General features: G+C 48.1%; 1 protein-coding gene across 7 annotated transcripts in view; it reads left to right on the top strand.

Annotated features, from left to right (window-relative positions):
* Nucleotides 1–13256, top strand: part of SEMA5A (semaphorin 5A) — a 465678-nt gene that overhangs the window by 13459 nt on the left and 438963 nt on the right. Inside the window, exon 2 of one of the 7 annotated variants that reach the window (XM_045998962.1) lies at nt 2494–2614. The exons of the other annotated variants lie outside the window; for them this stretch is intronic. The gene's annotated coding sequence lies outside the window, so the exon portion shown is untranslated. The remainder of the gene's footprint in view (nt 1–2493; nt 2615–13256) is intronic. 7 annotated transcript variants of the gene reach the window in all.

The raw sequence follows: 13256 nt of genomic DNA on the forward strand, positions 1-13256 counted from the left end.
CCTTTCATCTATGGAAAAAAGGAGAGCGACAGTTACCCTCCTGAAAAGATCTCCCAACTCATGTTGGCCCCAATCATGCAAGAGCCCAATGCCCAATTTGTTTTGAAAGAATTATATTTCCATTTCCCATGTCTAGAGAAACACTTCATTATTAAATATATATGCAATGTACAATTGTCCTTGGCAGTGATCGCTGATGACTGTTTTTCCTTAAGGTTTTGTTGTTTTTATTGTTGTTTGCTTGTAATCTGTAGTTTACAAGAGGATGGGCCAATTTTTAATAGTTTTATTCTGACAAACCTTTACTGTTGTCATTTTTTTTTTTTTTAATTAAGAGGGAGAGTGTCGGTGTTTGGGGGGGAGAGTGGGAGGAAGGGTGGGTGAGAGGTAGAGAGAGGGATAGAGAATCTCAAGCAGGCTCCAAGCTTAAATCAAGATCCCCCCTTTCCTGTGACCTTAATTCAAATTGACATGGGAGACGGGAGGTTGGTTTGATTCGAAGGAAGATCAGTGCATTTGGTTGAATTACATCCTGTCTGTTGAAGGTTGAGGGCCTCCTAATTGATGTAACCATTCCATAGAATTCTAGAATTTGGAAGATAGTGAAGGCACCCAGGGTTTGCCTCCAGGCAGGGCCTTTTCTAAACCCTCATAGAGGGATGGTGACCTATTACCTTCTTAGAGAAGGGTGTAGGCAGGGGCCCCTAATTACAGTGTGGGCTATTTATTTTTACTCTAGTGCAGAGGAGCCCAAGCATGAAAGGTAGCATTTGGTCAACTAAAAAGTGTTGACCAGAAATTTCCTTTGTGTCAGAGCCCAGGCCCCGCCTTGGGAATACGGTGTGTACAGGACAGAATTTCTGCCCTCTTGGTGCGCGTCTTCAAGAACTGAACAGACACGGAGGATTGTCTCGAGCCCTGCCCCAGGACGGCCGAGATGGCAGGTGCAGGAGTCCGGCGCGGGCACGACTGGAGCAGTGCTCTTGTCCCCGTGCCCTGGCTCCGCTTCCGCACTTCCCGGGACTCCGCGAGCCTGGGGGTCTGGCAGCTGCATGCCCAGGCGCCCTGGTCCCACCGTCGGCCCCCTCTGCCCAGGACGCCCAGCTGCCCTGTGGGAGCACCGGCAGCGGATGCGGGGTGGGCGGTGGGGCGCGGGCTTCTGATGCCCTTCTCTACCAGCAGAAAATTGGGAGCTTTGAGCTAAGTAAGACTCCAGGTGTCATGGACTTGTTTCCAGGATCTTCGAGAAGTTTATAGTCACCCCCTTGGGATCGTCGGGGAGCTGGATGCTGAGACTCCTCTTCGACCAGCTCAGCCTCTCACAGGGCCGCAGACCTGCGGGGCGTTTCCCCATGGTTTCCGGGACAAAGTCTCACGATCCACCCGCACCGCAGGACTGCCTTTCCCGGTGTTTAATGTACTTTGCAGTCAAGGCAGAAATATCAGCCTTTCCTGAAATGGAAGAGGCCCGGAATGTGGATAGGAGAGTTGGCGCTGGAACAAGGCTATGGCCCAGCGGCTCCTGCGGAACATCCGCGCTCCAGCCACTCCCTGCTGCGCATGCGCACTTCCTGGCCCCCCCCGCGCTTCAGCCCCGCTGCCCTCCGGGCTGTGTCCCCGACTTGGGAGGAGCTGCAGCTACTGTCCCTCTCGGGGTTCCAAAGGCCGCTGGCCACGTTGACACTCTGAGTCTGTTTGAACTTGACACTCTTTGGGTCTCACGGTGCTTGAGTTCCAGAAAACTACTCTGAGGCCCCCAGTTCCAGAGGAGCCAAGGGGGACCAAGAGCAGCGAGCATCTGGGGACTGAAGGAGCAGAAGGACCTCTTAGCAATGCCTCCAGCCGCGGGCAAGACCTCTTTCTCCATCCCCACCTCCCCTTCTTGCTGAAGAGCTTTAAACCGAATGAATGATAATTGGAGGCTAACTTCGTAGTTGCTTTCAAATACACCCATGGCATTTGATAAAGGTTGAAATAGGAGGCGGCCGGCAGTGTTCAAAAGCACGTTACTAGTTTATAATTAAAAAAAAAAAATAAGTCTGGCTCCGGTTCAATAGATGGCTTAATGATGTTGGCAGAGGCCTGCGGGTCACCGTCTGAGATATTCCTGGCATAAAGAGCTTGCATGTTTTATTTTGTTTTAATTGAAGTTTATGAGTGGTAATTTCGGTTCAGTAGCTTAGCATGAAAGGAAGGCCACAGCCCTATATCCTGAAGCTGGTGGGAGAAGCAGGCAGGGGAGCGGGGAGGGAGGGAGCTCTCAGCTGCCAGGCAGAGGCAGGCTGCCTCACCGGGCCGCCAAGTGGCATCCTGACCTCTCAGAGAGGTGCTGACAGGCCGGGCTGCCAGCGAGAAGGCTGTGGGCACTTGCGTTTGAGTAACGTGGAAGCAGCGAGAGAAGGACTGGCACACAGAGGCAGGCGCTCTTCTCACCCAAGGCCTGGCTGCCGTCCTTAGGTGGTTCATTAGCTGACAGCTGGTTTGCCCTTTTAGGACTGGGGAAGACTTGGATGAGCCAGAGCCTTCTGGAGACTGTGCTCCGACAGGCTCAAAACTCAGGAAGGCCGCCCTTCTGCTGCTTTCTCGGGATTTCCAGAAGAACGAAGACTTGCAGGTACAATCATCATGTGGTGAGAACTGCCTGAGCACAGAGTCGTAGATCTCTAGACCTCTAGATCTGGGTCATCCTGAAATCTGTAAGTGCCTGGCCTCCAGGTTAGATTGTTTTAGTACCTGGGAATATAGACAAATAATGTAGTTCTTATTTCTAGGGCCTGCATACCCTTACTGTTCTCTTAAAGGTAAATAAGCCTTTGAACAAGTCTTCAGGGGTAGGGATCCCACAGCTGAAATCTATATCATTTCTGAGTCTCCCAAACTTGACTGGTAATGGCCTACTGTTGACCAGAAGCTTTGCCAATAACATGGACAGCTGTTTAACACATTTTGTGTGTTGTATGCATTTATGACATATTCTTACAAGGAAGTAAGCTAAGGGGGAAGAAAATGTTGCTAAGAAAGTTGTAAGGAAGAGAAATAGTCCTGTACTGTAGTTATCAACAAAAAATCCGTTCAAACCCATGCATCTGTAAGTTACATGGTTGCTCTCTTTTTTTCATTACAAATGGATTTTTTTTTTTTAACTCCATGATGAAGATTAGTTGCAGGATACCCTTAAATATCAAAGTTCTGTAGATCTTTTCAATGTGCTTAGGAGGCAGCATGAATGTACTGGTTACCAGAGTAGATTTGGGATTGGAGGGGCCGGATTTGGAGCTCAGTTCTGCGAGAATTTGAGGAACGTCTCAGTCTCTGTGGGCCCCCCTCTCCTCACGTCGGAAAGAGCAGTTCCTGCCTGGTAGGCATCCTGACACGACGCCGGCCTGAATGCGTGTGAATTTCTTGCTCCATCGTGAGCGTCCTGTAGTGTTGGCAAGTATCCGTGTTGTGAATAGAAATTCTCTTGACGAGCCCAGGTGTGGGTTAACATCTTCCTCTACCCAAAAAGCATGTTGCAGGATGTACTTGGATCAGCTCCGCTGTTGGGCCACCTGCATAGGAATGCCCACAGAGCCGTGGGAGGGAGGTGGGAAGAAAAAGGAATTTGCCAAAAATAAAAACAGGGCTGGGAATTATTGCTTGACTTTGCAAAAAAGCAAATCTCTCTTGATGTTAGGAAAAAGTAAAACAAACAAACAGAGAAACCCACGGTTGGTCCATTTCTTGTCCGTTTGCGCTGGGTATCTTCTGTTTTCCCCTATAGATCCTTTCTGGAGCTTTTTCCAGGCGTGGGAGGTTCAGCTGCCTGAGCGGCATCCTGGGCTTGCTGGCCTTCTGCTTCTGGACGGCTTCCTCCTGTGAGAGCCCTGAAGGGGTTGAAGGAGCGCTTTGCCCAGGAGTGTGCATCGCTGGCCCCATGTGTCCTTCCACCTCGGCCTCCGTACTTGCGGGGGGGGGGGGGGGGCTCTCTACACCGCCTCCCGCAGCTCTCAGAACTGGAAAATGCTCCCTCCTCCCAGCCCAGGAGGCTTGGAGCTGGTAGCTGAGTGGACTCAGGGCTTCTGTTTCCCTCCCCATTATCAATCCTCTCATTGTTCTCATACCCACCTAGAGTGTGGCCTGAGTCCCTCAGAGCCCTGCCTACCCCATCCCTGGAATGACGGCCTTGACAGCCTTTTTCAGTTGCTTTTGTGACAGCTGCTCCTGCCAGCAAGGGGACAGTGTGAGGCGTTAAGAACTCCATTGTTTTTTTTTTTTTTTTTTTGAATTATGGAGTGCGAATTTTATTTCCACTTTAAAAACCTGAGGGAAAAGTGTAGGTAGATGAGGGAGAGGGGTAAGTAGGCAGGTCCATTGGGAGGGAGGGAGGGAGGGAGGTGAACGGGGCGGGTGGGTCTGCCCCTCTCCCTCTGGGTGGCTCAGTGGATTGGGCCACTGCCTTTGGCTCAGGTCATGATCTCAGGGTCCTGAGATCAAGCCCCACGTCGGGCTCTCTGCTCCGCAGGGAGCCTGCTTCCTCCTCTCTCTCTGCCTGCCTCTCTGCCTACTTGTGATCTCTCTCTCTGTCAAATAAAAAAAAAAAAAAAAAAGAATTCCATTGTGTTTTCTAATGCTGGCAGAGAGCTTTCAAGATGCATGCCTTGTCTTTTGAAGTCACGGCCTTCTCTGATCGGTTGTTGTACGTTTTTTGGGGGTCACCTAAGTCATATACAGCTCAGGAGGGGTGAAGCAGACCCTGTAACTGGAAACTTGATCTTGGGCTGAAATTGGACCAGAATCCTGGCCATCGGATTGCTGTGCGTTGCTGACTACCAGTGAGGAGGGACGGGGTGGGACTGGGTGACAACTTGCAGCTTAAAGTCGGGCTGCCCCAGGGCTTCCAGACCTTCCATCGCTGTTGGCTCTCTGGGAAGACATCGCTTCTGGAGCTTGACCAAAGGCTGATAGTATTTCTATTAGAAAATCAGGAGTCTCTAGGCTAGACGGTTCCTCGTGCGCAAGCTGAGGTCTTTACTGGGTAATGGACAGCTGGTTTGCATAATTAAAGACACTTGTGTATGCTAGGAATCAGTTTTGAGAAAGTCAGTAAACTGTATTATCCTGGGACAGCCCTCCTAAATGGGGTCTGAGATATACTTAATCTCGGATACATAAACACACCAAAATATCTGTTTACCTCTTGGTTTATACACCCACATCCCACTTGGCCTTCTAGCTTCACCCCAAACTTAAATGTTTATTATCCTAGTTTTTCGTGTGCTTTTAGTTAATTGATGTACATGGGGAAGAGGAGGACCCTCCCGGCTCAGGCAAGCATTTCCCCGTCCATTCAGTATTTACATGAGCTTGGGAAGCATTTGGTGCCAAGAACTTTGCAACTCAGCGTACAATACAAGTTTAAGAGCAGGTTGTATTTTGGATGAAATATGTGACTCCTAATGAGAAAAGAAATGCTCCTTTTGACTTTCCTAGTTATTAATAACCTCAAAGGGGTTCCCAATTCTCCAGAACTCCTCATAATTTTTAAAATTATAATTATTACAATCTTTAGAGTGATTATTTTTCCATAATGTGGCCTTATAAAGGGCCACAAGGACAGATACTCCAAACAGTACACTTTTTCCCCCAGATTCAATTACTTCACATCTCTAGAACTTGATCTTTGAGAAATGGTGCCTCTGTCATACTGTTGTCCCACCCCAATGGACTCATGCTCATGGGAAAAAGATACCGTTTCTTAGTCTGCTGTGCAAGGAATTTCAGCCTCTCTGAAAACCTTCCCAAACTTTTCTCATTCTTGTTCCACTTCCCCTGAGGAGTCTCAGCAGAGACCGTGCCTAGAAGCAAGGCGCGGGGTGGGGGGGGCCGGGGGGGCATTTTGGGTTGTCTCAGTGACTGGGGGTGCTCCTGGCATGTGGGAACCGAGGGCCAGCATAGCCATTATTATCTGTTTTTCTCGCTTGAAGAATCCTGGTACCTTCCGGCTCAGAATCCAGCTCCTTCTCGAGTCCCACCTCCAGCCTGACCTCCCAGGGAACACGCTGCGCTGCTCTGGCCTGCTCCTAAGAGCCTGGTCCTCTGCTGTCATTGCAGGTCGCTGGATGTAAACACTTGGTTACACGGAGGGTTGACAAGGTTTTCTTGAAAAGGGTCGAATGGCAAGTATTTAGGTTTGAGGGCTACATGGTCTGACTACTTGGTTGTGGTGTTGTAGTAGGAAAACAGCCACTGGAGCATACAAAGGAGTGGGTGTGGCTATGTTCCAATAAAACTTTATTTACACAAATAGAGAGGGGGCCAGATTTGGCCCACAGGCCATAGTTCTTGACCCTTGGCTTAAAGCATATGACATAGCTCTTTTTGTAGTTCAAAAATAGTCAACTATTGGAAATTTCATGGGATTCAGTATAATACATACCTTGTTATGAATCTCCTTCATTATCTGAGCATGTGCCTCATTTCTACTCCAAAGACATCCGTATCTCTCTTCTTCTTCTTCTCTGTGTGTTTGGTATTGTTTTTATCCTTGTTTTTGTTTTTATCCTTGTTTTTATCCTTCTGTGGTGCCCAAGTCAAACCCTGAAATATTTTGGTCATGCAGTAAACACATGTTTAGTAAGGATTTGGAATGCAAAACCCTAAACTCAAAATCCCTTCCCTGAAAGACAACTTGGGGTCTATTAACTACTCTTGTGGTTACCCTAGAACGTGTTCGTGTCTGTATCGATAATTGCATGGATAGCAGTTGAGAATTGCTGGGTCCTTATCCTGTGACCAGGGGGATGTTCATTAAAATGGTGGTGATTGTTGCCATCTGTACCTGTTTCCTAGGGCTACCATAACACACACTTGGGGGCTTAGAGCAGGTGAGATCTGCCCCGTCACTGTCCTGAAGGCCAGGAGTCTGAAATCAAGGTGTGGGCAAGGTTGCTTCCTTCTGGAGGCCGTGGGGCAGAATCTGTTCCCTGCCTCTTCCCAGTTTCTGGGGGTGGCCTGCAGTCCCTGGGTTCTTGCTTTGTAGATATCTCTCTGGACTTCACTAATGTTGCCCTGTGGCATTATCCCTGGGTCCCTTCTTAGACGGACAGAGTTGCTGGATTAGGGCCCACTCTGTTCTGGAATGATCTCATCTTAATTTAGCCAATGACATCTGCAAAAAGACCTTATTTCCAAATACTAGAATGTTCTGAGGTTCCAGGTAGACGCGAGTTTTGGGGGAGGCACCATGTCATTCTGCAGCCCAGGTGTAGCATCTGGAAAGGGGTGATGCAGGGGGCCTGGCACTGGGGATGGCTCTCGTGGCATCCAGACAGAAGTGGCAGTCCGCAGAGCCCTTTTCTGCCCTGACAGGCGGTTCCGACTTCCTTGCTCCGGACCTAGACTGGAGAGTTAGGTTTTTGAGTGCTCTGGAAACAGGCGCTGATTTCAGTGTGCCTGCTGGCCGCTTCTTCCAGACCCTCGAGAAAGTGCCCCAGGAGGAGCTCTGGTGTGGCCTTGATGACTGGTCCGTGACTGTCCCCTTGTCTTTGGTCCCCCCTTCTAACTTTCTCTACATTTGTGTAATAATTTAGATGCTTCACATAGATTGTGTTTAACAGTTTTGACTTAGGAGATTTTGTAAACAGTTTTATGTAGTACAGAATGCTGGCAGTTACAGCTGAGATTTGAAAAATACACCATGAAGATTTCTCACTTTATAAATGCTTTCCATTCCCGCATTTTTATGGGATTCGTGAGCATAATTAACGTTTGCCATTTTAGAAATGGAAACCACCTTCTTTTAAGAGAGGTGATAGTACAGGAGCTTACATCTCTAAGGGGACTTTGAGAAGATAAGGCTCTGCAGAAAGAGGCAACGTTTCGACGTTTAAAATAGGAAGCCCACAGCCGGTGCGTCTCATTTACTTCTTCTACTCAAATCATAATTGTCCTTTGTGGGGACTCAGTGTGGCGATTACACGGCTCCCTTATGCATGTCTCCTTTATCAATTTCATTTTCCTCTTGAGTGGGAGAGTTAATTCCCGTTTTATCTAAATAAAGAACAGATTTTTTTCAGCTTATAATAGTTTTTAAACAGTCTCGTATTAGCTATATAAATCAAATCACCTTTATTGCTTACTAATTGCTTTATCTTATAAAATTGTTTATATCTTTATCTTACTTAAGCTCAAAGTATGCATGTACACAGTAGTTTGGAGGAAAGAAAATTACCTTCAAGAAGCTGTTTCAATAGCGTTAGGAGCTGTGTCCGTCCAAACTACGCAGAAGGCTGTGCAAATTCAATTTCAGTTGAAGACCAACTCCATCAAGAACTGGGTAGAAACTCTACAACAGAAACGTAACAGGAAGAAGCTGAATTGTATTAAGACTAGTTGTCGGAGGCCAAATTTAGATTTTAGTTTTGCTGAGTAGTATGAATTTCACAGTTAATGATGAACCTCACAAGCATGGTTTACCTTTCCAGGTTAAAGCTGTTCATTTGGGAAGTCAAGGAACGAAAACCCATTTGGGAGAATGAGGCATCATTCACGACCCACCTCCCTTTCTTTGCTCCCTGCTTGGGGTCTTTGCCCCATTTTCTCTCTTGTACATGTAACCCGGCTGCTCCAGAGGCTCGAGATCGTTTCTCATGGTGGCCGCCATCTTGCTTTCCCCCCGGAAGTTGTCATCGCCATTTACAGGGTAACCAAGCATGTCGATGCTGTGTTAGACCGGGAAGGGGTGCAGGAGGGAGGAAATGAGGTCTGTTGGGAAGATTCCCTCCCCCTCCCTGCAGATGGGGTCACTTAGGATGAGAGGCTGCCCGAGTCTGTGTTCTGGAGCCCCAGACAGTCTTGCCCTCAGGGAACAAGTGGATCGCTCAGCGTGCTCTGGACCCCTAGGGAAGGCGAAGGAAGTCCTGGGACAGGTGCGGTACCAGGGACCTGGGCATCTGCTCAGATACCTGTGACCCTGCAGGGACATCAAGCAGGCACTCTAACCTGTCACCTACTCCCTGAAGGATGCCAGGTGCCCTCCTTGGCGAGGGTGACCATCATGGACCACCAAACTCAGAGCCCAGCGAAGGCAAGGAAGGACTTGAGTTGAAGATCTCTCTCACCAAAGAGTGGATGGACTGTTGACAACAGAGGGAGGTTTTTTCTTTGTCACTTGTGGTCCCCAGAGCAGGGAACAAGGATCAGCGAGGGGAAAAAACCTTAATCACGTAGAGTCACAAAGAAATGCAGTGGGCTGGCCTTGAGGCCTCCAATGGGATTGATAAACCACTTGGCAGGAATATTCAGAAACGCATTAAATCCTGAATAACGAGCCTCCAGCATTGCTGCGTGTTTACCATTATTTTTGTTTTCGTTTGTATTCCCGAGTCATTATTTCTAGACCGAGGACCTTTGTGTATTTCAAACAAAGTAAATTGAAAAAAAAAATTAGGGTTGTTTTTGATTTACAGAAAAGTTGCCAAGCGACTGTGGAGAGTTCCCATATGCTGCGCTCACAGATCCTTCCCTGGTCTTAGGTCAGGTGGTCGGTGGGCCACAGTGAGAAGCCAGGAGGGGTCTGTTGTTATGAACCCAAGTAGGGACTTCGTATGTACTTCCTCGGGTCCCCTTTTCCGCGTCCTCTCTCTGTTCCAGAATCCCATCAGGCTCCCACATGATGCCTAGTTGTCTTGCCTAGGTTCCTCGTGCTGCTGTTCACTCTGTCAGTCTCGTCCTTGTCCGGGACGACCTTGACCGTTCTGAGGAGTGCTGACCAGGTAACTTGCAGAATGTCCCTCTGATGTCTTCCTCACGAGTAGGCTGCAGGTGGTGGGTTTGAGGAGGCCACAGGGGACGTGCATTCCCACTGCACCTCACTGGGTGGGTGGTGTCAGCGTCCCACTGCGGATGCTGACCTCATTCGCCTGACTGAGGTCGTATAAATGTGGTGTGACAAGTCCTCCCAAGACGGGAGGTGCTCTTGGTCCTCCGTGAGCCCTGCCCTGTACCGGCCCCTCCCTCCCCGTCTGGCTCCGCTTCCCCTGTGCTGGCTCCAGAAGCCCCTTCCTTCCAGAGATCATCCCCCTGCCCGCTTACCTCCTCCCCACCCCACTCTGGTTGCCCTTTGTCCTGCTCTGTTTTCCCCTTGGGCTCATCAACACGGGCATCCGGTAGCTTTGTCTGTGTGCTTGGTGTCCCCTTCCCTAGAGGGGACGCCCCACGAGGGCGGGGAGTGCGCTCTCTGCACTGAATGCTCAGCCCTTGCGAAGGTGCCTGGCATGTAGTAGGTGCTCAGAAAACACTGAATGAAAAACAAACGAATGAGTGATTTGTAGGAAGAGGGGTCATGGTCTAAATGCCATTGGAAGTTACGGTTTTGGGGTGAGGGAAGACCGGTGCCAGGCCATTGTGACGGGCCTTTCCTAGATGCCCTTCAGGGGCACCCATGGTGCTTGGCTCTTTTCTGCCCTCTTTTCTCACAGGATTCTGCTTGGAGAGCTGTGGGGTTTGATGACGCCCCCTTTCCCCTAGCACTTTCCTTCACAAAGGACTGAGCCTGTGCTTTCTACACGTGTGACTGGATTCGCAGTGGCACATTGTGAGCATTCAAAGGGGTTTCTTTCTTTTTTTAAAAATAAAAATTTCACTTATTTATTTGATGGAGACACAGTGAGAGAGGGAACACAAGCGGGGGGAGTGGGAGAGGGAGAACCAGGCTTCCCACTGAGCAGGGAGCCCGAAATGGGTCTTGATCCCAGGACACAGATCACGACTGAAGGCAGACACTGGACGACTGAGCCACTCAGGCGCCCCTCAGATGGGTTTCAAGCAGGGAAATGCATCCGAGTACATCAGAAAGGAAGGGGGTCTCGCAATTGAGGTAATAAACGGTGTCTTAAAATGCAACAGTGATCTGATAGAATGCTCTGAAATTCGGTTGGATTTGCAGTTGGATTTACAGGCCACAAAATCAGCCCATGCTCGTTCTAGCTTGGTCTGAGTGTGATCTTAGCACGGTCTCAGCTGTCCCAGCTGTCTTAGCTTGGCCTTAGTGTTAGGAGTGGGTCAGGTAGTCGGGGGCCGGGGTCCCCAACAAGAAGATAAGGAGTCAGGACGGTGAAAATCAAACAGCACGACGCCCTGCTTTGTAGCTTAGATAGAACGGCGCTGGCATTCTGGTTTGTAGCCTTTGCAGAAATGCAAAACGTCCTAAACTAAGTGAACCACATAAGCATTTGTCAATATCACGGGCAAGGGCCAGTGAAGACCTAAGGCCCCAGGCGTCGGTCACAAAGGGCCATCAGCATGTGGACATGAACCTAATAGGTAGACAGATACGGGACCAAAGCCCTGACTGGCACGACTCAGCACACCCTGACTGCTTCAGAAAGTTCTGCAAAAGACCTCATTAAAACCCCTAAACTTGGGGCGCCTGGGTGGCTCAGTGGGTAAAGCCTCTGCCTTCGGCTCAGGTCATGATCTCATGATCTCAGGGTCCTGGGATCGAGCCCCGCATCGGGCTCTCTCCTCAGTAGGGTGCCTGCTTCATCCTCTCTCTCTGCCTGCTTCTGCCTACTTGTGATCTCTGTCTGTCAAATAAATAAATAAAATCTTAAAAAAAAACAAAAAACCCCTAAACTTAGAAACTCCAGGAGCAGCCCTCTCCAGCCCCTGTCCCTCTCTAGGAGCGTTATACTCTGCTCAATCAACTTTGCTTTGCTACCCACCGCGCTCCGTCTGGTCTACCTCTTCATTCTTCCAAGAGGCGTGACCAAGAATCCGGGCATGAAGGGGACACAAAATCCTGCAACATTAGCACGGTCTTAGCATGATCTCAGCAGTCTTAGCATGGTCTTAGTGTGGTCTTAGCTCTCTCACTATGGCCTTAATATGGTTTCAGTGTGGTCTTAGTGTGGGTCTTAACCCCTGCTTATTTCAGCACTTGATTATGCGGATTTCGTGCTGGTTCGTAGTTCGGGATTGCTAGTCTTTGGCTTTGGTACATGCCTGGCTATTGGAAACATATCTAAAGACTTTTTCCTTCTTCTTTGACTGGAGTGTTGCGTGGCAAACCCCAAAAAGGCCTCTTTCAGCATTAATTTTGTGGCTAGAGAAGATAAAAGCAAATTAGAGAATTAGCACCAAATGCAAAAGACCCTAGTTCAGGTTGTTCCTGCAGTTCAGTGATGGGAAGCAAATGCTTTTTTTCTCACTTTGCAAACAGAGTTGAACAATGGGAAGTTCAGGGGCATTGTCCTTTTCTAACACTGTGCAAAACAGGATCAAACTTAACTTTCTCTGTGGCTAACCCGTCAACAATGTGCTGTGTGCAAAGTAGAACGCAAACGTTTAATTTGGAAATGTTTTGGAATTCTTTTTACATTCCAGTTGAAAGTAGGACAGTTACTTAAAAAAAAAAAAAAAAAGCCGTGACCAGGAGGGGCTGTGCAAACAATGTGGGCTGTTATTTGCACACCCTGTCAGTGCGTAATAACACGGTGATAATTAGCAGCAACATGTTTTACAGAGAAAGGAGGGAAACCCAACACAGACACACAAAATGAGGCAAAAACGCCCATAAATATGCTGGCAGAACAGAACTCAACTTTATATTTATGTGTTTATAATATGCCATAGTTATTAATTTAACCCTGAGAGGAGTAATTCAAGTAGCAGCTGCCCCCAAATGAGCCCTCATTTATCAAGCTCAAAAAATATTTTCTACTCTCGTGTGGAATGAAAAAAAAAAATAGGTGAAAGATAAACATGTCATTCTGGGCTATAAAAATATCATTGAGACTCATATTTTAAAAACTTTTTTACTTCCTCTGGTGATTCAGTATCTCTCTCGCTGCCGTTAGTAGACTGGTCATTTTCTCCTCTTGGGCATCCATTAAGCATCAGGCAGTGTATAAGCTGTCTGAAAAAAAGAGTAAGTAAAATCTGATCAGAAAGAAGAGACAGACAGCGTCCAACAGATACATTGAAAAATCCACAGAAATCCACGGGGCGGGGGGAACTGTTTACCGCAGTGAAGCTGGACGAACATTGCTAGGCAGTGGGTGGGTTGACATCAGTGGTTTAAGCTTTCCTGCTTTATTTTCTCTCTGTAAATACTGGGGAAATGTATATTGATCATTACATAGGAAATCTACAGAGGACCAGCTTAGTAAACATGCAATAGGCGGGTCATTGAGATCATTTGTCTTCCTAAGGTGTAAATTGGATATTTTAGGAGTTTACATGAATTTCTTATGTCTTAAAAATTGGTGAGAAGC

Source organism: Meles meles, chromosome 3 (assembly GCF_922984935.1).
Source record: "Meles meles chromosome 3, mMelMel3.1 paternal haplotype, whole genome shotgun sequence".
Taxonomy (NCBI): domain Eukaryota; kingdom Metazoa; phylum Chordata; class Mammalia; order Carnivora; family Mustelidae; genus Meles; species Meles meles.